Source organism: Panicum virgatum, chromosome 5N, assembly GCF_016808335.1.
Source record: "Panicum virgatum strain AP13 chromosome 5N, P.virgatum_v5, whole genome shotgun sequence".
Lineage (NCBI taxonomy): Eukaryota > Viridiplantae > Streptophyta > Magnoliopsida > Poales > Poaceae > Panicum > Panicum virgatum.
In genome coordinates, this window is record NC_053149.1 from 55,877,890 (window position 1) to 55,903,542 (window position 25,653).

At 49.4% G+C, this 25,653-nt stretch overlaps 2 long non-coding RNA genes across 3 annotated transcripts; one reads left to right on the forward strand and one right to left on the reverse strand.

The window, feature by feature from the left end:
• Positions 1-7,184: 7,184 nt before the first annotated feature.
• LOC120676937 lies at positions 7,185-9,944 on the forward strand. Of its 2 annotated transcripts, none has more exons than XR_005676041.1 (6): positions 7,185-7,753; positions 7,868-8,605; positions 8,711-8,873; positions 9,251-9,376; positions 9,512-9,607; positions 9,706-9,944. It is a non-coding gene; the product is annotated as an uncharacterized LOC120676937 (long non-coding RNA). The 2 variants fall into 2 exon arrangements; XR_005676042.1 differs by having other exon boundaries at positions 9,254-9,376.
• Positions 9,945-10,021: 77 nt separating this feature from the next.
• On the reverse strand, positions 10,022-12,648 carry LOC120674174. Its single transcript, XR_005675002.1, has 3 exons — positions 11,103-12,648; positions 10,789-11,004; positions 10,022-10,657 (listed from the first exon to the last, which is right to left on the reverse strand). It is a non-coding gene; the product is annotated as an uncharacterized LOC120674174 (long non-coding RNA).
• Between the last annotated feature and the right edge of the window lie 13,005 nt (positions 12,649-25,653).

The window sequence follows — 25,653 nt, forward strand, 5'->3', positions numbered from 1 at the left end:
TGGATTTGGCATGTGACTGTTAACCCTTGGTGGTTGGTGACTGTCACCGCTCTCTCAGCACAGGCTATGTTTCCGCGGTGCTTGGTGAGCCAAACCATACCGAGTATGACATCTATCCCTTTGGAAGTAAGGACTACTAGGTCGGCAAGAAATACTACCCCACTTAGGTTTATAGGGATATCTAAGACACCTAAGTGGCAAGGTATATGACCTCCAGGTGAACGTGTTATTAGCGGCCTCTTAAGGGCTATAGTAGGTATATCATGCTTTTCTACAAAGTGGGAGGATATAAAGGAATGCGACGCTCCAGAATCAAAAAGCACTGAGGCTAGAGCTGATTGGACCAGAAACTCACCGAGAATCACTCCTGGTGCATCCTCTGCTTCTTCAGCGTTCACATGATTCACTTTTGCCATGCCGAAGGACTGTTGCTGGCTCTTAGCTGGTGTTGCACAGTTGGCTCCAGTCGGCTGCTTTGGTCCTTGAACAGAGTTGGAGAAAACAGAAGGGGCGGGCTGATTGAGATACGGACAGTTGGCCTTGTTGTGTTCGGCTTCGCGGCAGTGGAAACAGGTCTTCTCATTAGTTACTTGACTTCCGCCAGACTGTTGGGTGCGGAAGGTACTCTGGGTCTTCATAACAGGAGCTGACTGAGCTGGCTTCTGGAAAGAACCGGGGTGCGCTTTGAATGAAAAGGCACCCTGGCTCCTTGGGCCTGAGTGAGCCGGATACTGGGTCCTCTGGAACTTCTCCAACTGCTGGGGCTTCTTGCTTTCAAACCGACGTTTGCGCTCACTGAGTTCTGCCTTCCTGTTTCTCTCAGTGGTGATGGCCCTGTTGACCATAGCATTAAAGTCACTGTGGGTGGTGACTTCAACCAAGGTCCTGATTTCAGGGTTAAGCCCACCAAGAAAAGCTTCTTGCTTCTTCTCGTCATCATTGATATCTTCTGGTGCATAACGAGATAGCTCTGTGAACTTATGAAGATACTCCGTTACAGTCATACCACCTTGACAAAGCTTTCTGAACTCATCCCTCTTGAGCTTCATAACGCTGCTGGGGATGTGATGTTCTCTGAAGATCTTGACAAAGTCAGCCCATACCATCTCGTTAGCGTTTTCATTTATTTCCCGGTAACTCTGCCACCAAGCAAGGGCTGGTCCCCTTAACTGCTGTACTGTGAGCAAAACCTTGTCTCTATCATCAGCATGGACCACTTCGAGCTTCATTTCAATCTCTCGCAGCCAATCATCTGCCTCGATCGGGTTATCAGATCCTCCAAACTTAGGTGGCTGCAGGCGGTTGAAATCTGCAATTCTGCTGCCATTGCCATTATGTTGCATTGCAGGTCTATTGTTGCCAAGATTGCCTTGAGCTTGAGCTGTGAGAGTGGTCACAAGAACTTGAAGGAGTTGGTTCTGCTGCTGCAGTATGGCTGCCAAGTAAATGGTTGCTGGGGCACGGGGAGGTAGCGGCGGTAGTTGTCCATTTTCTGGTGCTTCTGGGGCTGCATTCAGAGCGGCTTGGTTTCTCGGGTTGACCTCGTCACCGTCTTCCTGAGCATGGAGTCCCTGGACTCGGCTCGAACGACGAGACATCTACGGTCAAGGAGGGCAAGATTAGGTGTCTCCCCTAGTATATTGCTGGGGTAGACTAAATAATAGCACACAACACAAACGAATCATTCAAGCACCACACAAGCATTCATTCAAACAAGCAGGGATACATGACACGATGGATTACAATAACGCGGCTCGAGTTTTAAGGGTCGGCCGGGACGACTCGGCTACTGAACTCTACAACACGGTCTTCGGGGTCACTGTTTCCGGGATCTCGGGGAGATGCGGGAGGCGTGGGCGGCACTGATTCACAAATCCTCCTGCGTGGTTGGGACGAGGAACATAGCGGAATTCCCTCTAGGATTGGCAGCTCCGCGGCAGTCCTGGGATGGCGTTCCTTGCGCTTGGCACAGTCCACTAGGTAGACACCCCTAAGGAGCTGACTGTGGCGATCTGCTTGCTCCCTAAGGTTCTCTTCGGCCATGGCAAGGCGGCTTTCAGCTTCGGCTGCTCGGGCTTCTGCCTAGGCTACGGCCAGTTTAGCCCTACGCCAACGGGACTCCGCTTCCTCAGCACGCTGGATTAAATCTCTCACATGCTGATGCAGTTGGTCGCACAAATCGTCGAGGCTAAGCAAATAGCCAGACATAGCGACAACTGTGGGGTTCTTCTCTGTCCCTGCGGGGCTCTCCAGGTTGCGGATCCTCGCCGCCCAAGTAGGACGGCTACGGTCCAGCGGTGGAAAGTACTTCATGGGAGTGGAACCCAAGTGCCATTCAAACATCTGGCACAGGTACCGCAGCGCCTTGCGAGCTGCAAGTTGAATGGTGTCAGGCATACGGGCTCCAGTGGCGGTGACGCTCCAGGGTTGCATCTCTAAGTACTTATCACTGGCGCCAATATGGATGGTGACCTCACAGCTTTCGGTGCCATGCTCCATGAACTCGCGACCCACGTACTCCGGTCATTCCGGAATACCAAGTCGCACTGTGGCAGCATAAAGCACTCTGGGGAATCCATCTTCGTTGATGCAGTAGGTGGTGGTCCAGTCATCCGCCATCTGATTTTCAAGGGTAGGGTTAGCATAACAAGGACAAAGTTTAAGGAGTAATATATTTTCAAGGATTGACCATCCTAGGGCTCCTACGGTCATCGTTTACTACCGGATCGCGTCCTACAGCCAAGCATGGCTCTGATACCACCTGAAGCGCCCCGACCCGAAGATCAAGGCTAAATCATGTATTAATTACCGAATAAGGTCTCCGGCATAATACATGTTACATCAAGTGAAGTCCAGAATCATACAGAGCTTTATTCAACACGTACACGAGGGGTAAAGTGACAACACAGCGCTACACAGAATAACCACAGGATCACAACTAGCATAACGACATGCAAGACTAGCTCTTCGTCCATCCCGGCTCCACTCGATCACCTTGGGTGCGGACGCGATCTACTCGTAATCTTCAGGCACAAAGTCAGGATCCTCTGAAAAAAAAATGATCAACAAGGGTTGAGTACGAAAGTACTCAGCAAGTCCCACCTCACCCTTACGGGGAGGGAGTTACAGATTAATATGCGAAGGTCCATTAATCAACTAGAATAAATAACAAATATAGTATTAAAGGTAATCCAACCAGTCATCCATCTCATAGGCTAGGTGGCTCAACTAGTTGAGATGTCCACACTGTAACATGTCCAACCCGTGGACACGGACCATTCGAATGGATTGTACACTCTGCAGAGGTTGTACGTTTTACCCACACGCACTTCACCGTCCAGAGACGGCTCCGTCATAGCCGACACCCAGCCGTGGCTCAACCCCGACTAGTCGCCCACAAACCCCCGGGGTCTTGACCAATCCGAGTATCACCCCAAAATATATCCACCACGGACGACTATCAGGTTAGCCAGTGGGATTAGACTAAGGTTTGCCCATACAAACTCATGTGGTCGTACTGAAAGTAGGTTTGGTGAGATGGCACCACAACACACGGTCCTTAAAGTTCATCAGGGCAGCCACAACCATAACCAACCAAACCCGAGATGTCACCACGACAGAGCTCGGTCGCATGTCTACAACCACGGTAGCGCATGCACCAACACATCCCATACTGCCCTGATCTCATTATCAACCCAGTTTCATCATTTAACAAGATCTGATAACATGCAGGTCTGGCAGTAAATCAACATGCAACATGGCTTCATTCAGTGGTTTCTCTCATTCTCTCAGTGTTTCATCTCATGCCATCCCTATGTCTATCAAGTTTTATTTAACCTCACTTAGGATCAAACATGGTCAACGTAAAGGATCGATGAGACTTGCCTTTGCTTTCGTACGCGTCGGTGGCGGCGGCTTCCTGGTCTCCTGGTTCCTCCGGACTCTCCTCCGGAATTGATTCTATTTCGACAGAGTCGTGCGCAAACAATCATACAAGCAAAGTAAACATACATCAATACATCTCACAAATATTGTTGTATTAAATAGAGTTTGATTTTAAATGAATTTAGAAAAAAGAATTAGATTAATCGGAGTTACTATGTGGGAGTAATTGATTTTACAAGTTTGATGATTAAATTAATTACGAAAATAATTAGCAATCGGTGGCTGGATGGGTCACGTGGGCTGTTATCATTTTAGGCTTCCTGCAGGCGTGGTGTGGGATTGGAATTGGTATTTATTGGGTCCTAACGTGAGAGGCTTGGGCCATATCCTTTAATCACCAGAGATAGCTTCTGTTTAGAACACAATACAGGGAGGTCGGGGGCAGAGAGCTCGTGCCTCTCCCTGGCAGCTGCACGGCAGAGCTCGAGGCTCAAATCCGTTCCTCTAGAGGGCAAAGGAGAGGTCATGGGGTGGGGAAAAATAATCCTCATGCCACGGCACATCTCTCTCGGGTGGAAAATTTTGGGGAGGAGCGCGGGGAAGAGGTGCTGCTCAGGCGCCATGGCCATGGGTGACTGGAGCTCGAGGAAAGCTACTGGAGGTGGGAGAAGGGCTCAATTGAGTCTAGAGGAAGGCGATTGGTGTTGGGGACATGCTCACCTGCAGCTTAATCGAGCTGGGGACGAGCTGCGGAGGGAGATCGATGGTGCTCTGTTCTTTGGCTAGAGGAAGAAGAAGGGTTTGGCCTGGCTGTGTGCTGCAACGGCAGTGACTGGGAGTTGAGCGGGGCGCGACGGCGAGACTCGGCTCGATTTATAGAGAGCCAAAGGCGGTTCGCACGGGAGAAAAATCTCGGCGGTGCACTGTGCTCGACGAGCGCCGCACAGAGCGTCCACGGCTTCGACGCTCGGCAGGACGACGCGACCCGTGGTGAGGTACCCTTCCGGCGTTGATTGCGGCAGCAGTACAAGCGACGGGGCGGCTCGGGCAGAGGCCGAGCGGCGCGCCGAGCATCCCGCGGCGCGCCGAGCATCTCGCGGCGCGTGGGCATGGCACAGGGGTGTGCTGCAACGCAGCGCATGGCACAGGGGAGGGGCATGCGTGAGCAGAGAGGGAGAAGAAGGGAGAAAGGAGAAGGGAAAAGAAAAAGGGAAAAGGAAAAGGAGAGAATGGAAAAAGTTCGCGGCGGAATTCGCGGCGTTGGTCGTGAGCTGAGCGTGGCGTCGACGAGAAGCGACGCGCACGAGAAACGAGGAGAACAGGGAAAGTTTAAACGATATTTGATTTCGGTGTCGGGACGGAGATTTGATTTTTGGTGTCCGGGCGACGAATTGCCGGATAATAATCGAGCTCGGCGATGAAAATATTTGAAAACATCTTTAGCGAGTAATTTATTTTGGGTGAATCATTTTGGGATGTTACATGGCGGGGTCGGGGCAGCGAGTTGGCGTGGTGGAGAGAGGCGCTCGGCGGTGAGATGGCCCGGCCGGACTCCGGCGAGCAATTGTCGGCGAGGGAGAGGGAGAGGGGAAAAGGCACTGGGAGGTTTCTCACCACGGCGCGGAGCTCTGACGGTGGTCCAGGACGATGAAGGCGTGGCGGACAGGGGGATCGACGGCAGCGGCGGTCGGACTCAGTAGCGGCGGTGCTCTGCGAGCGAGAGGGAGCAAGGAGTAGGGAAAGGAGAGGGCCAAGGGCTTGGGCGCAAGCTTTATAGGCCGAAGAAGAGGAGAGGGAAGGCCGGCGGGGAGGGGAAGGAGCGGCGAAGTTGGACGGCCGGCCATTAGTGGCCTTCGGTGGAGGCAGACGTTACTGGCGCAAAGAGGAAGGGGAGGCGAGGAGGTTGCGGCGGTCCACTGAGCATTGAAGGCGCGCCGAAGTGGAAGGGGAGGGAGAGGGAGGCGTGCGGCCGCGGGGACTTGGGCGGCCGGTGGCGCTTGGCACTGCAGGGAGGCGAGGAGACGGGATGTAGGAGATGGAGCTGACGGGCGGGGCCCGGCTGGCAGTGACAGAGAGGGAGAGGAGGCGGTTTGGGCTGGATACGCCGGTTGGACTGCGCAGAAAAGGAAGAAAGGAGGGAGAGAGGAGTGGGCTGGGCTGGAAGGGGAAGAAGAGAAAGAGATGTTTTTTTACAAAAGCAAAGATCTTTTTGAAATGAAAACATTTCAAATTTGAACAAAATTTATTTTTTTCTCAATTTCAAATAAATTTTAAATTCGGGTGTTACATTTTGAATGGCATAAAAAATGATGGATCCTCTATCTGCTTATTTTTCAAGTATTCCAGCAGTGTTTGTGCATCATTGGCCTCTAAATACTTCTTGCGTTGTCGACCAATCTCATTATTGCAATCAATTTTTGAGAATGGCACTTCGTCAGCTCCACCATAGAATTACACCATAAACTCATACACCTGGGCTGGCTTCATCCCGCCCTCCATCATCTGGCCAATTAGCTTCATGTCTGCTTCTTCAACACTTCGTTGGGATCTCAATTTCTGCCTTTTATTTGGACTAGCAAGGTAATGGTTGTGATTAAGTACAACCTTTTGCACTGTCCAAACCCCTTCCCTGCTGATACTAAACTGAACACGAGCATTGCAACCAGTCCTTGTAGTAGTCTTGGATGACTTGTTTTTTGGATAACCTTGGCTACTGCAAACTATATGCTTGTTATAGATAGTTCCATCTTCTCGTTTCTTTACATCACTTTTTCTAATATTGAACCCAACCTTACCCGCATAGGTGTTGTACATAGTCCAAGCAGCCTTTTCTGATTCAAAAGACATTCCAACTTTAGGAATGATCGGAGTTTGTGTAACTTTATCAGCCACCTGTTGTATAAATTAAACAAAGGAGAATTAAAAGTGCCCAACCATATGAAATATTATGATATATATATTTTGAATTTGTCATTAAGTTGCTTCAATTACCTCATCTGTTGTTTCATTCGATATTGCTTCTGCCGTGATGGACTCGGTGTTCTGTACTACCTAGCATGTGCTCACAGATTAGTACTAGGCGGAGAGTTCATATCATCAAATCACAGAAGAAAAATAAACAACTATACCTGTGTTATCTGTTGGCCTTCAGTTCCAATATCCCCAATGAAATTGCCATGGTCATGCACAACAGGGACCAACAACGGTATCGGATGAGATGAGGGCACTGCAAATCTGGTGGTTGTCTCATCTTCCTGGGATCCTCCTGCCATGCAACGAGGATTTAGTGTCCTATGGCATATGTACCCATAGCAAATCGCTGCCGTCGATGAATACTCCAAGATGCGTGCAGCAACGAGCAGTTAAGCTACGGCGTTCAATAACTTAGGGTTAGCCTGTTTGCTTATCCAGAGTTTAGAAGACGCGTTCACACCACGCACCGCAAAACCACTGTAGTAGCATTTGTTGTAGGACTGCCGACTTGAGGAACAGCTCGAGGCACTGTACATCTTCCCGAAAACTCTTCTTCTCCTGGAGCAACTCACGCAACCCTCCCCCTCCCCTTCAGGGGCCAACCCGCGCACTCCCCCTTCCCCAGCGGCTCTTCCAGGCCCCCAAAGCACACTACACCGCCCCTCCATCGAAGCCGCCCCGCAACCATGCGGATGGCCTCCAGCTTAATTCGTTCGATTGAATGAAATTGAACCCGTGGCTATTTTAGTGAGTACAAATAGGATAGGGTTATAATTGAGCTTTCCGCAAATCTGAAAAGAGGAAATCTTAAGAAGATATGAGGAAAAGCAATCCAAAGTCTGGCGGATCTACTGCACGGAGCTCTGCTACAGACGAACCATATGGAGCTCTCGAGGTATGTTGTGTAATATTTCTATTATAGATTAGTATCAGTACGGTCATGCTTTCATTTACTTACTGCAAAACAATTGTTTAAGAGTGAGTGAAAAACAATGTAATTGCATCGCAGCTATTCCCTTCAAGATAGCTCTACCTCGAGTTTAGTGGATTTACCACTGGGGAAAATGAAAGAAGATTACATTGTTGCTTCAACTCGGTCATCAATTAAGCAAATATATGATGTTATATCATGCTTCGATGAGAGGAAAAGGTCTTTAGTTAAGTCAATTGGATTTGGTGGTTTGCTGTTATTCCCCTCACTAATAAGGCAAATAAACCGCCGGTTTACAGTTGCAGCTTGGCTGATGAGCAGAGTAGATCCACTCTCACAGACACTTGGTATTGACTCCACAAAACACATTAAGTAGAAAAACAGATCTTCAAAAAGTATTCGGAATATCATGCAATGGAAAGAGTATATCTGATTGCGGTATGCCACGGAAGGATATCATTGCAACTGTAATGGGGTTATACCTTAGTACAGAAACCCAGGAAAACTGGAGTATAAAAGCTTCACAAGAAGTTTTAGAAAGAAAATATGGCAATGAAATGACACAATCTGACCAGGATGCGTTTAAAGTAGCATTTGTCATATATATAATGTCAACATTATTATCACCTGGCTCCAAATATGACTATGTGTCAGTGGATTACTGGGATGCTCTTGTGGACCCATCAAGCATCGGAGATTTCGATTGGTCAGATTATATAATAAAGAAGCTATTCCAGGCAGTCGTCAAGCTAAAAGACTGAGCTTCAGCTTAGCAACAAAGTGTCAAATATTACAGGATGCTCCATTTTCCTGCAGGTAACCATATAATTTCCTTCACATATACCATGTACTAATCATTGCTGATATTGTTTAATTCAAACGCAATAAAATGGTATAACATAATTCCGGAACACCTTTTAGGTGCTTTACCTCGACAGTATGGATATTGGAGTGATCAGTATGGAGCATTCATCATTCTCCACGCATTAGACATTTCTCGGCAGAAACAATGAAGTCTATGGTGCTTGCTGATAGTTTGTGCAGAACTGCAGACAGTAACGAGTTCGAATTTGGCAAGAGTCAGGTTAGCATTCCATTGGAGGATTCAATCAAACATGCTAGTGAAATGTTGGGAAATAAGTACTATATTTGCCCAATTTAATTGTATCCTAAGTACACAATACTTACAGACATAATATAATACAGTGATAGTGTTGATATTGTCGTAGTTGGCCTCGTTTCATACATGCAATCCTGAAAACAATGGATCAAATTTATCTAGTCACCATGAGAACAATGAAGACCATGTTTTAACAGATAGAAACAGCTACATTAGAAAATTGCCATTAATATCACAAGTAGCAGAGTAGCATGGTATTCTTTATAGATTTTCCTAAGAAATTTATCAGAATTTGCACACCAATATCTATAAGCATTGATATTGATATTGTTGATTCTAAGGAGGCTACAAGACTGTGACTCGGAATGTACAACTCAATGGGACTGGTAGTGACTCTTCCACAACTATAATTGAACGCAGATCAGGGGAGTCTGGTAATGGTACCACACCAACACTATTATATGAAGGTAATAAAAGAATGTACATTTATCAAGCGACAGTGCAAACCATTTGAGCAAAATCATCGAAAAAATAATAATTATGTTTGCATCGTGATACATAATTCCTTCTGAACACATACTTAACTGAATATTGTCCATCAGGTCTCAGCAGCAAGACTCTCCCCATACAATTTGACATTACTACTGCTACCGCACGGCCAGCCGAAACAAACTTGGTTGACCTGGAGAATGCGTCCTGTAAGCTTACTTGAACCAATATATGTCTTGCACCTCAACTATTGGTCGCATCAACGTAACTAATGAGAACCAATATTGATATTTTGTAATTCATGCAGTTGGACGGAGCAACACAAAATCAGCGTCTGCTCCTGGTCCAGCGAAATACGACACGTCCTTCGGCTGCTCGAAAAAACGACCTAGAGATTGACAAAGCATTTCAAGTCTAACCATATCATGGGAGAACACCGCACCAAAAGAGATTTAGATACTGCAAATAAACTTGCAATGTAGTAAAATTAGATATAATCCTTCTTTTACCTTGAACGGCAGCAAAATGCAATAATATTGTTTTTTTAAGGGACTTCCACATGTTTTTTAGAAAAATCATGGGGACATGCCCCCCCCCCCCCGATAGGTTTTGAGTTATTCATGTTACACATTTCAGAATTAAAAATATATATTATATCAACTCCAATTACAGAAAAGTCTGATACACTCTTATAGGCAAGCATGCACTATCATAAATGAGTCGTCCAAATTTCAAAATAAACTATACTACATTCTTCGCCTATCAAATATCAATTATGCGCCGGGTCTTCTTCCTATCAGGCCTCTCTTCCTCAGGCCAGTCTTCAGCTAATGGATCCCTTGATGAACATTCTGAGATCCTTTTCTTATCGTTCCTTGATAGCCACGCCTTAAGTCCAGTACTAAGTGGCCGGCCACCTTTCATTGTCCTTTCAGGACAAGAAACAGGGAGCTGCTCATGCTCAATGTCCATGCTACTCATGCCAGATTGAACAATTACTCCATCGGTGCACTGCACTGCAGGAAGAGCCCTTAAAGCTTCCATAGCATTCCTGAACATCTGCTCGTCAACAGCAGTAGGTCCATGGACTAACTGAAGTGTCTGCATCATCAGCAAAGCCTTCTTTCTCATTTGATCTGCATCTGATCCTATATCACTGTCATGTGCCTGTGATTTATATTATATACAATTGCCTCCTTTGTCCATCTTTGCATTATATTAAACTTTGGTATTTCTTGCCTGTCCAAATGTAACAGCACCTGCCACCAAAAACTTAGAATCATCAAACTCGATATATAGTTCATTAGGTGCCTGGAACATGATTACGTGAAAAAAATATAATTAATGAAGCTGTTACGCCTAGAATGCTACAAACTCTACCAATGCTTACATTGTTGTCTCTTTGTTTCTTGATAATACTTGGTTGCATCTATCATTCTGTGAGAATTCCATTGTTTCTTCTCTGCATACCCCTCGGATAATTTGTGGTTGTGGCTTGTGTTCACTCGGCTAATATACCATCCATGATCACACTAGTTCTAAGCAACCTTATCATCACTTTACACCCAGTCCTTACAGAAGCACAATTGCTGATCCGTGATGAGCCCTGTTAAATATTGCCAATAGATTACTGATTTGCAGCTTCAACCTACCGTTCAGCACCGGACAAACCACCTAATTACCTTTAAATTAAGAAATACAAACCTCACATGAGCAAACAATATCTTGCCTTGTCCTATAACCCTTGTTGTTCTTGTTACTTCGTCCGTAGCGAACACCAAAACCAATTTCTCATGAATAAAGATTAAAAAAAATCTCTCACCTCTTCACAGCTATTGAAAATTGTACCCTCTGACGGGTAGAATATTGGGCGACCTGGATGCTATCCTGCTTGAGGGACAGAAGAAAGCAAAAGAAAGACTAAAAGGCAAAGGAAAAGGCACTTCATCTTCTCCATTGGGGAACCTGCCATCTCAAAATATAGTGTTGTACAATGAAACTATCAAGATTAGAGCTGAAGCATTATTGAAATCAGCAGAAGCACAAGTAGAATCGGCCAAAGCAAAACGGGAAGAAACAAGGATGAAAAAGTGGTTGGAGTCCAGAAAAGCTGAAGAGACATGAGGTTGCGGTGCTCAAATTATCTAAGAACTCGAAGACCAGTAAAGAAGTTATCTAAAGAAGTTAGCTATGTATGGTTAATGTACTCTTTGTATGGTTAATGCTTAATGTATGCTTAGTTTATGGTTAAAGCTTAATGTAATTGTCTGCTTGTACTAATGGAATATCGATAAGTTTTATGTGTTCACAAATATTGTAGCCAGACTAAACTCCAAAAGATAGCTGATAGAATATTGACAAGCACGTATGAACAAGGGCCATTTTCCCCGCAAACAGCAGGACTTCACCACGGACCTATCTATGGATTTGCATATGTACTAGAGAAAAATAGTGAGATTTGAGATCGACAGACCCATCGTCGGCTCAAGGAAGATTTGATAGAGCACATATGGCAAAAATATGGCGCCGAACAAAATTAAAGTTCATTTGTTTCTTGTCGATTCTAAGCATTACTAGTTTATTAGTGTTTCAAACCTTGTACTATACCAGTTTGTATTCAGGTCATATTGAACTTTTTTATTATGAATAAAAGGCACAAGTCTTTTGACTACATCGTTAGTTCTTATTTTTCTACTAATGATAGAACTAGTACTTGCACTGACTCGAGCAAGCAAATCTCAACACCAACCACATCGGAGGCCAAACCAAATCATTCCAGGAGCAGGGAGATAGGAGATTATTATATTACCTGCTCTCATGTCGCGGGACCAAGGCCATGCATGTCCCGTTCAGATCAATGGTGGAGGGAGATCTCGTACGAGCGGAGCCCCAGCGCGGCGTCCCCGGAGCGGACGTCTTCGATGGCGACGCCGGTGGAGCCGTGGAGGTGAGCATCGCCAGCACCAGCCGCTGCGGGGGTGGCGGCTCCCAGAGACACGCCGGGTCTTGTTTCGCCCCATCGGGACCCCAAGCTTCGTTCTCCTCGCATCCCGGGGCCAGAAGTCCACCCGCCGCGCGCAAAGTCGCTCTCTTCGACTCGATCTGAGCCCGCCATGGCTGGGGAGCAGGAGGCAAGTGCCAATCGCCGGATCCGATTGGAAGGGATCGAGGATGGCGGCGAGTCGGCGACGGACTGGATAGGGTTTGCAAAATAAGCCTAGCCGATTTCCTATTTTGTTTATTCCTAACATTATTTCTTTATAACCGGTTCGTCCAGCTTCGACTGTGGCCGCGTTTAGCTCCCAAAAAGTTCCCAAACTTTTCCGTCACATCGAATTTTTCAACACATGCATGAAGTATTAAATGTAGTTAAAAAAATAACTAATTACACAGTCTAACTGATTATCACGAGATGAATCTAACGACGTTAATTAATTAATGATTGGACATTAATTACCAAATAAAAACGAAACATGCTACAGTGTTGTAACCCAAAAATTTTCGTGATCTAAACGCAGCCTGTGTGAAAACGGATGAGGCTTATCAACGTATCTGTTGACTTTTTAACGCGCAGTCTGTCAAAAGGATAGTTGATCTCGCCGTCACATTTAACGTCCGCGTGAATCTAGAAGCTCCTTGTTGCGGCGCCCACATGATCTCCGGACCGTCGATCAAGGTGGGTACGTACGCCATAGGACACCAAATCATTTGGGTCCTGCCATGCTGCGGCCCTGCGTCGTGCTGTCCAGAGTGATGGGATCGGAGTAGCGGCGCCTGGCGGCAGCGGCAACTCGCGGCAGCGGGCGGCGGCGGCGGCAACTCGCGACAGCGGCCAGCGGCCGCGGCGACTCGGAGCGGCGGCCGGCAGCGGCGGCCGGTGGCAGCAACTCGGAGCGGCGGCCGGCAACGATGGCGATGACTTGTAGCGGTGGCTGACACGGCGGCGTGATCGTGCTTGCGTCGGTGTAGTGCCGGCCCTAGCATACGTGTTCGTCAAGATTTCTATATGTTCATGCCCCGAACGTCGGCAGCCAGGGAAAGCGTCCACGTCGGCAAAAAAAATCAACGTCGTCCATCTCAGCATAAGCGGCAGCGATTTGCTTCCCAGGAAACCGTTCTCGTGGGGCAAACTATGGAGCCGGCTGCCGTGGCGAGATCCTATTAACTCGAACGTTCTAGTGCCTCCAGCTCAGCTACCCCCCACGTCGGTTGTCCGCCCTCTTGGATAAGGTCAAAGTCCGTCTCCTTCCTTGCACCATCTCCGCGTCCATTCGTCCGTTGCCGCCGCAGCCCCTGGGTTGCTCCCCGCCAGGCGGCTTCGCTGGTTACCCTCCTCCCAGCCGCGAGCAGAACTGCCGCTACACCTCCTCCTCCTGCCACGGGCGAGCTGCCGTGGCTACTCCTCTGCTGGTGGCCTGCTCCGCCCCTGGCTAGCTGGCTGTGCGCTCCTGGACCGCGCGCTCCCACGTGCGTGCGCAGCGCGGCTGGGTCCCTTGCCCGCCCTCGCGCCCAGCTGTGTCGCTGGCCGCCCGTTCCCGCTCCGTTCCCGTCCGGAACCCACGCCGCCCGCTGCTCCCGCTGCCGCGCACGCTGCTGCCACGCTCCGCCTCGCCGCTCCTGCGCGCCGCTCGCCGCCCGCGCGTGCGCACCTCGCGCCCCGCGCCCCGCGCGAACCGCTGGCTCCCGTGCGCCGCGAGCCCCTACTAGCTGTCGCTTCTGGCTCGCCTCCACTCGCACGCCGCCGCGCCGCGAGCTGCTCTGCTCTGCCTCCAATCGCGCGCCGCCGCGCCGCGAGCAGCTCTGCTCCACCGCGCGCACTACGCCGAGCCGGGTGGAGGAGAGGGAGGGGCTGGGGCGCCGCCGAAGGTGGATGGGGAGGCGCCGGGATCTGGGCAGAACGGGTTGCCGCGCCTTGCCGGGCCACGGGCCAGCCCCGCCAGCCGCATGGCCGCCGCGGCGCGAGTGGCGCCCGGAGATGCGGCGCACGGGCGGCCCGCTGCCACCGACAAGCACAAGACCTGGAGCCGTCAACGGCGGGGTGGCGTGACGCACAGGGGCACGCGCGGGGCAGAGGTGGCAGCTGCGGCGTCGGCCGCCGAGGAGCCGCGCGGGGCGAGACTGCGCGCCGCGTCGCCAGCCGGCGCGGCCGAGGCCCTCGCGCGAGGCGGCAATGCGGTGCGGTGCGGGGCCGCATCCTGGTGCAGCGATGGCGTCCGCCATGCGCGGGTTCAGGCGAGGACGGCGCTGCGGCTCCCGCCTCCTTCGCGATGCTCGGACCACCTCACCACACCACCGTCGCGGAGGTCCTCCGCCCCGGGCCACTGCCACCGCGGAGGTGCTCTGCCCCCGGCCACCGTCACCGCGGAGGCCCTCAGCCCCTGCCGCCGCCGCGCAGACCATCCGCTACGGTGCGCCGCACCACCGTCACTCCGGCCATCCTGGTCCGCCGCGCCCGTCACCCAAGTTCTCGATCCGCTCGCTGCGCGTTCCAGACGCACGCGAGACGCGCGAGACGCCGCGCATATGCATCCACCGCTGGCCAAGGCGCGATGGCGCGTGCACTGTACCACCTCAATTTAGGCAAATGCTAATGAAAATATATTGCCACACGGAATCAAAGAAAAATTTTACGCGCGCGATGGCGCGCGCACTGCACTCGTTAGAAGCTAATGAGCCGAGCGGAGCGCGCGTGCGTTGGGCGCGAGCCAGCAGAGCCGATTCCATCTAATGTTTTTCCTCCACGTGGCAGGTATCTAAGCGGGGCTGTACAGGCGCTGGTTTACAGCGCTGTTGTACCCATTTTTTTTTTCCGCGCGAGGCCCGACACGTCAAAAGGGCGCGCGTGGGGGCTAGCCTCGTTGTCCATTGTTGTAGCTGCCTGCCTGCTGCATACATCGTCGTCGCGCGTAAAGCTGTCTGCATTCGTGGCATTTTATTTTCATCTGCATTTGTGGTATTTTATTTTCATCTTCTAAAAGAAATATTCCAGTCTGGTCATCAAAATTCTCGCATCTATATTCAGTTTCTCCGTACTCATTAATCCTCTATATCTCTTCTCTATACTAACTACTATGGAGTAGGACCCGCACATCAGTTCTTTTTCCCCTCACCCGAGGCCCTCCCTCCCCGTTCTCTCTCTTTCTATCGGTCTGCTCTCCTGCACCCCCTCCTCCCGGACCGCGCCGCCTCCCCTGCGCACTACCATGGCGGCGAGCGGCGGCGGGCGTCCGCTCGACGGCAGCCCACATCGACGGCGGCGCGCGTCCCTAGCGGCGAGCGGCCTGCATGCGGCGAGCGGCGTCCGCGACGACGGGCGGCACGCAGCGAGCGGCGGGCTAGGAGGCGCAGGCGCGCGGGCGGCGGAGCAACACGCGCGTCGGCGCTCGCGTGGCGGCAGCAGTTGGGCCGAGCGTGCCAGGCCCAAGGGGGGCCACCACCGCCGCCGCCGGTCGCAGGTGGGGAAGGTGAAGGAGGAGGAGGACGACGACAAGCAGAGGCGCACTACCACGGCGGCGAGCAGAGCAGAGCTCGAGCTCCGCGTGCCGAGTTCGGGCCGATCTGGGCGCCGCCCCTCCTTCCTCCCTCCTCCTCCCCTCTCCCGAGCTCCCTCCGGCGGCGGCGGCTGCCTCGAGCTTGGCGGCGCGGCGGAGGCCCGCCTCGAGCTCGGCCTGACCTCGCGCTGCCCTCCCTGCTCCCTACTTGGTCTCGATTGGATCTACGCGGTCGCGCAGCTCGGTTGGCCTCGACCTCGCCGGCCTCGGGCACGCCGGCGGCCGTCCCCGGCATCGCGCTCCGCCCCTCTCTCCTTCCCCTGCGGCGGCAGAGGCGACCGTCCCTGGCGTCGCGCTCTGTTCCTCGTGCGGCCTCGCCACCCTCGCGCCGGGCGGTTGGGGCGCGCGCGGGCGGGCGGGCCCTGCGCCACCGCGGCGCATAGCGGGCATCCGGGATTCCACTCAATCTAGCGGAATCCAGCCGCTCCACAAAGATAGCCTGAGCTATGGAGTACACCGCTGCAGAAAAAAAAAACGGTAAAGGTTTACTTGAAGGAACCTTTACCGTGCACCGCTGCGGGCAGCCTAAGTCGTGGGCCGAGACCTCGCCACGCCATGCCCATGCCACCTCGGCGGCTGACGTTGGCCGGGTTCCCTTCCGAGCCCGGTAGCCACACAACAGCTAGCTAGGTGAGGTCGTAAGGACAATGGGATATCGGCATATCGCAGACGGCGCGCGCGGCTGCAGGCCCGTCAGCACACCCGACCCGCCCCCGTGCCGGAGCCCAAGCCCAAGGTTCAGGCGTCGCGCTCCACGAGCAAAACCAAGTCGTCGTTGCATTAGGTCCCGACACGAGTGCATCATCGCGAGAGGGGATGGAGGCCGGCCGGTGCTGCGATGCGAGCTAGTACTCCGTAGTAGTAGTAAGATTAAGTTTAATAAGAGTGGCATACGACTTTCATGAGTATTAAATTTAATAATATAGCATATTCATTATGAAGAAGAGAGTAAGGAGGGAGTGTGTTGACGCTGTTTTTTAACACGTCTAAGATAGATGTTGGAGTGGAAGGAGTTACAGATCTGGAAGGGAACGGCACATATAGCATGAGAATTGGCGGATGATAAATTGCTGATAAAGGTGAAGATTTTGTTGACCGGCGAATGATCAGATTTGTTCGGATTCCAACAAAGTTTTAATTTAGTTTGGGTCTGTTTTTATTTTAGGAAGCCTTTTTTCTTTTGCGTCAAGCTTTATATTTGTCGTAAACGGCTGCAACTCGGTTAGCTTAGGGATATAAATATCAGCTGTAAGAGACCTAGAAAAGGTTGATACACATTCAATCAAGCAAACCTAGCCGATTCGTCATTTTCTGTATCGGCAGTGCTTACCGATATACGCTGCTCGCATTTATATTAGTTTATCTCAATCGCTCTGTCGTTTTCTGCATCAGCAGTTCTTGTCGATACGATGCGTGAGAGACATTCGGAAATCCAACCGATACGCCCTCGAATTTAATATTTATCTATTTCTTATTAATTTACAGGTCAAGTTGAATGGCCCGCTTGGTTCGAAAGATTTGTAGTCTGAGTTTGGCGAACCGTGCCCTTAGACTTCATTGTGTTGATTTTTGCATCAACAGAGTGTTATGAGATATGAAAAATATATCATTATCATAATACTCCTTCGACTGAGTCATCTAATTTATAATCTTAATAACTGTACGATGACACTTCTTACAAAGACTACCGTAACAGTTGATCGAGCTGGTAGCGGTAGCGCAGGAACCGGGAGACTGCTCACTGCTCGCGACCCGACGTTGCGACAAGCCAACAAGCAGCGCGCGTCCTTCTCCCAAGCATGCTGCTTTGCCGGAAGCGCACGAGGAAGATTCGGCAAGGGATCGACACCCAGCGCCAGTGGCAGTTTCTGCTTTTTCAGGCTGCTGGTGTTGACGTGTTGTTAGTTTCAAGCAACAACTAGAATACCGCGTGCTGGTACGCTGTTGTTTTTTCGCCCTCCTTTTTTTTCTTCCCTACTCATCGATCACTCTCCTAATCGCTTCAATGATCCATCCCTTGCTTGTAATAACGGTAGGAAACTGCCATTAAACGGACGCTCGCGTCCGCGTCGTCCCCGTGTGGGCGACACGGGCAGACCCCAACCCGCCGCCGCCAGCACCTCCATCACTCTTCCCTGCGCCGTGCTGGCCGCCGGAAGTCCGCGCGGGCTGCGAGGACGGCGGCGGCGGGGCAGCCTCTTCCCTTTCCCTTGTTCTGGCGGGCACGACCACTACAAACGGGCGGAAGGCAGCGCTGGCGAGGATGGCTGTGGCAGCGCCGGCTACTGGATTCGGTGACTGTGCTGCAATATTCGGTGGCCACGACACCGGATCTACATGCAGCTGGTCCCGTCGCGTCGGGTGCTCGGCCGTGGCTGTGGCGCACGTGGGGCCGCAAACCCGGCGGCTGTGGCGCACGTGGGGCCGCAAATCCGGCACGGCGCCAGCCGGATCTGGTGTCCGTGCTACCTTTGCGCGTGCGTGGTGGTGGTTGCACCGGCTGGCTTCGGGGCCTGGCGGCGATGTGGGCTGTCGGCCGGCGAGACGTCAGCGCGGGTGCGGTGCCGTGCGCTAGCTGGGTGCCGGCCTGCGGTCGCCGACAACGGAGTTGGAGGCTCGCGCGTCTATGGTGGTGGCCCAACCATTCTGGAGCGTTGGGCGGCGATGTGCATGCGGCGGCGGTCTCCTGTGGGCGGCAGGCGAGCTGGGGGGGCGACGACGTGCCCGGCTGTGGGGGTTGCGGCCAGCCGGGTCGAGGATGCAGCTCTGGGCCGTGTGGCGGCGCAGCCAAGGGTGGCTTGGTTCTCGCTAGCGACACCAAGGTGGCGTGGCTGGCGTAAGCTTGCGCGCTCCAGCGACGCCATGGTGGCGTGGCTGGCTGTGTGGGGCCATCTTTGCGGTGCAGGCCCTGCGGAGATGGTGGCAGCGGAGACGTCGGGGCACCATGAGTTGCTGCGGCAGTGGTGGACGGGATCTCGTCATGGTGGTGTGGTGGACGGGACTCCAAGGCGCCGCGTGAGGCCGCACACGGTGGCCGTCGGCGGCGTGAGGCGAATTGGCGGTGGTATGCGGCACCGCGACTGTGGGTTGTGCGGCGCGAGGAGGTGCGAGTTGGCCACGACGCATGGTGGCACGTCTGCGCTGCCGGCTCCGGGGGACTTCTTGTGTTGCCGGGTTGTGGACGTGCAGATAGGATGTGATTCTCCGGGCGAAAGCCTCGCCGGCTTCCTGCCGGTGGTGATGACAATGACGTCCGAGGGCGTCGTTCTCCCTGTTTGGGGTGTCATCGAGCCTATCCCTTCAGCGCAAGTTTCTCCGGGCAAAAGCCGTGTCCACTTGTTGGACGAGCGACGGCGGCGCTTTTGGCGTCATTACCTTCTTGAAGGCGTCGTTGGTGGAGACACTTCTCTGGCAGGCGGTGGAAAGCCTGCCGGTGGCTTGGCAGGGCGGCTCGATGTAGGTGGAGAACTCGAAGGGGGTTGCCTAGCTCTTGTGGCGGTGACCAAAATCATACTGGCGGCTAAGAGTTGTCACAAGGATGTTGGATCTTGCTACTTGCAGCGGACTGCAGCGGTTGACATTGCTTGGCAATTATTAGTGCGGCGTGGGACTGCGTCGAAACGCGGCGCTTGCGGCACCATCATCGTGGGACGGCTTGGCTTGCAGCGGAATGCGGTAGGTTGCTCAGCTTTGCTCGGCAACTCCGGTGTGGTACATCGTCGAAAGATGGCGCAAGTGACAACTTGGCATGCTAGTATGGCGGCGGAGGCTGTTGCATGGGTGGCGCAACGTGATGCGGTCGTTCGGCGAGCGCGGTTTGGCTATTTGATGGGGATCTTGAAACACGGGGCAACACCATTCATCATCCTGATGGCGACTTAAGGAACGGATCTGCGACATGGAGTACTATGGCGGACGTGGCGAGGCCCCCACGTGCGATGTATTCTATATGGCAACAAGAGCGAGGAGGTGGTCCAGCGGTGGGTGAGGCGAGGCTCCCGCGCGTTGTGTCTTCGCGGTGGTGACGGCGAGACAGCATGCGTGAGGTTCGGATTCGGTGGTTTCACTCTTTTAGATGGTGTTTGGTGGGGCAACGGCACTACGGCGACAGGTCCTGCATAGCGGTGGTCTTCTTGGTGTGGTGCGGTCTGTTTTCCTCGACTTCTTATCGACACAGGATTGTGTTTCGACGGCGACTTCCTAGGCTGGAGGACGTTGACTGTGGTGGCAACTTGGCTTGCTCGGCTGCCGTGACTTTGCAGTTTTGAGTGTTTACTCGTGTTGATGTCCCAATCCAACCGGGTGAGAGTTGAGGAGTGGCGTTTCTCAGCAGAGTCGAGTTGTGGAGTTCCCCGTGTTGACGTCCCAATTCAACCGAGGGTATCTTCTTTTTTCGTTTCTTTTCTTTTTTCCCTGTCTATGGTCTCCTAGGACTGTAGTCTTGTATTTTTCTGCTATATCAATAGAAACTCGCACTATCTTGTGCGGTTCATCAAAAAAATAACGGTAGTAGCTGACGCATCGTTGTACTGTACGCGGATGTAATCAACCGATGCTCCGTGACGCCTGACACGCCTGGCGCTGTACCACTCCGAGAGTGTGTCACGTACTAGCGCAGTAGCACAGTTAATTTAGTTGTTGCACGTAGCTGTCCAAATTAAGTGCGGCAAATTAAGCGCGCCACGGGGAACAAATAAATAGGTAATGATTTCTCTACAGCCGGCCGTATTTTGTTCGATTGGAGCAGCCGCCTGAATCTATCCAATATCCAACAAAACATTTAATTCGAATCGCCCCACCCACCCACTCCTCTCCCCATTCCCCTACCCCCTTCTTCCTCGGCAGATCTACCGCCGCCTCCTCCAATGGCGTCCCTGCGCTCTCCTCCGCTCCTCCACGCCACCACGTCCTCCCTAGGCTCCCCTTCTCTCCCCTCCCCACCCCACCGCAACTCCTTCCTCCCCTCCTCCCCTCGTCCCCCAACTTCCTCCCTCTGCGGCGGCATGCGCGGGAGGACACGGCGATGCGGCGTGGCGAGGACCGCCCTCCGCGGTGGCACGCGGGCATGCGCGTGAGGACATGGCGGCCCGGTGCGACGAGGATCTCCCTCCACGGCGATGCACGGGAACATGAGCGAGGACACGGCGGTGCGGCGCATCGTGGTTGAGGCGGCGATAGGGACGAGGACCGGTGGCTTGGATGCTACTACGGGTGGGGCGAGGAGCGGCACAGATCCGTGGGTGCTGCAGCGTGGGATGGTGATGCCGCAGCGCGTAGGGGCGGTGTTTCACCTCATGATTATCACCGCCAGGTAATGGTCCTCCTCCCCCTTGCATCTCCTTGATTGAGGCATGGATAGGTTAGGATTTGAAGAATTGGAGCTAGGGGTTGGGTGGGGGTTAGGCACAGAGAGGCGCTCTAGCCACTAACGAGCTCGACAACGTCAAGGCCAAAAAGGCTTCCACGTCCTTTGAGCCCCACCCTCCTTCTCGCTGGATCTAGCACCCCTACACCAGCATGCATTTTTGGTCATTTTTTCTGAGCAATTTAGTGTATCCATGCTAAGCATTTACTGCAATCTCTTGTGCTGAAATAGTTGCCTGTTGTATACATAATCCTGCAATAGGACTCATGTATTTTTCTAGTGGCAGTAGGGGGGTTGGTAGAGTTCGTGCCTAGTTGCTAGATTGAGTATAAGGAATAGGGTCAAGTTTTAAATACAATAGAGGATGATAACTAAGATCAGTAGCTTAAGAGTTAGTGTATTGATATTTAGACATGTTTTTTTCATCAGAAGAAATGAGTAGCTTAACTGAATGATAGCTAGAGCTAGAGCTAGAGCTAGATAACTGAATACTATATTATCCTTATCTTTAGTTTCTTTTTACAAGTGAAATGGGTTAGCTTAATAGTTGTTTTCGCTGATGTAGGTTCTAGCATTTAAGTTGAAGCCAAGCAGTTTAGTGATTATTTAATACCAATTTAGTAATCCAGTATAGGCAATAATATTATATTTATTAGGCAATAACATAATTTATTAACTAAATATTTGGTTTACTAGAATTCATTTGTAGGCTGTATATATGTTAAATCTACAAGCGGATTGTGCATTTTTTAGTCTACCATTGTTTTGTATGAAAATACCATCACGGAAGATATGTGTTAAATATTTGTGAAACACTAACTCTGCATGCTGAACCTAATCTTAGCAGCTCTGTGTAGTGTGTTTTCTTTTATTTTGGTGAAATTATTTTGGTGCGGGTAACAAGTCCACTGTTTTGCTTTTTTTTTTAAGTAAAGCTCACTGTTTTGCTATGTCTATTTGTCTTAGAGATATACTGGTGTAACTAGCCCAATTTTTCCAGTGAAATGTGTTAGCTTAAAAAAAATTTCTGCTGTGGTGGACATTCTAGCAGAAATTTGACTGCCACCTATTTTCTGAATCGCTTGGATATATTGCCTATGCAGAATCATATAGTTTTTCTTTATAGTTGTGTATATTGCATAGTGCAGACAACGCATTAATGATTCACCTGAGAACCTAGTTAATGCTATTCAAATAACCATAATAAGTTACAATGACAAGAGGGCAGAAGCGGCGGCATGGTCGTGCTGCCTCATCTAATGTGGTATATCAACCTCTCTTTTTTCTGCTTCTTGTTTTCTCAGTAGGCAACGATACGTTTTAGTATATGGCATTTTACTTTGTTAGGAAATAAAAAAGAACAGCAACTTCAGAAATAAATATGGTTCTGGATTATCCAAAATAATATACTTCATTAGGCATTAATATGGTTCTGTTTAGGCAATAATATGGTTCTTAACTAGGCAAAATAGTTTACTTCATTAGGCAATGTTTGATTTAAAATTTTTTAATTCATTTTCATTGGCTGTCTGAAGTACAAGGTAATATACAACCATCAGCACTGCTATTTAACACAGTACCTAGTTCCTTAGCCTAACCACATGAAAGTTAATGCTGTGTGCAGTCATCATGAGAGTACATATTCAAAATTCATTGGGGTACAATATAGGCTAATTTAGACAGATATGTGGTTCTTAATTAGGCACTAATATAGCACTAAAAAGGTAATATAGTTTACTTGGTTAGGCAATGTTATTGGATATGTAATTTTCAATATGTTGTATAGAGATAACAGCATTCCCAATAGATTTAAAAGCAAGTTCTTTAGAACTATTGTTCAGCTTTTGAAGCATGATCTGAACTATTGTCACATAAATAGGAGCTTTCCTACTAGATCCCATCTGTTGCTCTTTTCACTAGACTTGTACTTCCTTTTTCTCTGTATGGAGGGGTAGCAGGCTCTTTGGCAAACATTTATGACAACATGGGTAAAATTTAGTTCACACCGTCATACTTTTTTTTTCAAGCTCACTTCCTAATTTGTATACAAAAACGAATATCTGGTTGTTAGACTATGCAGCCTTATTTTCTTTTTCTATACACATTATGCAGCCAGCCTACTCGGCTCTTTTTATCCATATCACTTCCCTGTAAAACTGCAGCTACTAGTGCACATTGGCATTACACCTTTTCTAGGTAATTATAGAAGTCATGGTCATAAGAAAATATTCTTATGCAGTAACAAAGTAGTTTAATAATATTGAATTGGTATTTAAATAGTACTGAGGTAGTAAGTTAATAATATTTGGTAAGCAATTTTAAAATGGTCAGACCAAGCATTTAAATAGTACTTAGCTATTCCCTGCTCAATTGAACAATTGTATTTCTTGACTCAAATAAAGCACTTGTATTGTATATAGATGCTCTAATTCTGTGCATATGTGCACAAATGTCCTAATAGAGCTATTATTTCATCTACAGGGAAGGAGGCTGCCCAAACGATTTGTGAATATCTAAAGGATGAACGATGGTTTACATTAATCTAGAAGAAGATGCAGATGCAGTAAGACTTGATTTGAGATTTTGAAGAATTTGCTTGTCCATACTCAAAGCTCCAGAAAAGAAATATTTTTGCTGCAGGCAAGATATGAATGAGCTCATACAATGACGTGATAGTCAAAACTAGTGACACTTCACTTTGCACGGTGAGCTTCTCGAGAAATTTTAGTTCTCCTTGGTGACCAACATCTTAAACTCTTTGTAATATGCTCATAATAAGTAATATGGTGACTAATATTATCTTTTTTCACCCAATAATATAGATCATTCATGACAAGCGGTGGTGGGTCGCCTCACCTCACCTTAATGCTTTAAAAACACTGATTTCTTTTGCAGCCCCTATAAATCTACATATCCTTCCCTCTTTTAATTATGTTGTTTGCTTGATGCTCTTAACTCCAAAATGCAATTACCTCCACAAAACAATGATGCCTCAGATACTTTTTATGCAGGATAGTTATGTCAGATCACCAAGCAATTTGTCCATTGTGGTGTCGCATTTTTGTGTTCTTGTTTTAGCAATATTTGATATGTTGATGATTTTTTCTATTTTGGTTCTACTGATCAATTTCTAAAGCTAACATTTATTTTTAGTTAAGCATCTTTTCTAGTTACAACTAAGCATTTTACTTTTGGCTCTTTAGCAACTTTTAGACTAATATATTGCATTCTGCAATTATAGCTAGGACTTTAGCATTTCTCCAATAACAATTGAGCAATTCATATATCATGGTTTAGCATTTTTGCAATTGAACCATGGAGATAAACCTGATGAAATATTACTAGAGGTATTTGTTAGGACTCCCTCTCCTAGAACTGAACGTCGTTAAGTCCAGCTGCCCTAGTTCCTTTGAGCAATTTTTTTTAAAACTCATAAGGTTGTTTGTGTAGTTTACTGCCGGTCTGTCAATCAATTAGGTTTGTTTTCTGATTGAGTTCAGCAGCTACTGTTTACTAATAACATTTTTCTTGTGTACCTATTGATTGTCCATTGACTATTAGGATACATAAGCTAGTTCTTGCATGCTATAAACTAACTGATCTGCTTCTCTTTTTTCTCATTGTATGACAAGTCATAAAAAAAGATCATCAGTTATGCAAGTACGACGATAACGTGCATTTGTAATACTATGTTGGTAGATCTCTTTTTAGTAACATACATGCACAGCACCATGAGTCATGGATGTTTAGTTTTGCGTGTGATGTAGTTTTGGGTTTAGAGAGGCAAATATGTTTGTGTAAATAACCAATTATTACCCAATTTGCAGGATTTACAATCATTTGCAGTTCAAAATCATGTGTTGTATATCAAGACATGTACATTCTGATATGCCTATGCTTTTTTTTCTGGTCCTCAATCATCATTGCATTTGGGCTGCGGTGTTAATTTTTCCAAAAAGAGTAAGCAGTAGCTGGTCTGGACATTCGGTTGCCAAAAAGGGATAGGACGTACGGCTGGCCTAATTTACGGCCGGCCGTACGTTAGTCATGTCCATAAAAATAAGAGGGGGCTCGACGTGTACCGATCCTGCGTTGGAGCAGGTGGCATGCAAGATTCTACAGCCACCATGCGATGCTATCTTACTATTATTAATTGGAGACTTTAGACCTAGGATCCTAGGTGGGCTCATTTGAAGTCTCCATATGAAGCCACCCAGAATCTTAAGTGGACACTCTAAAAAAAGAAAAAAATTCTATAAACTCTCACAAAAATTAAAAATATCTAGCCATCAATCTAACAACTCTAATTATAATAGCCATCGGATCTATTATATTTTCT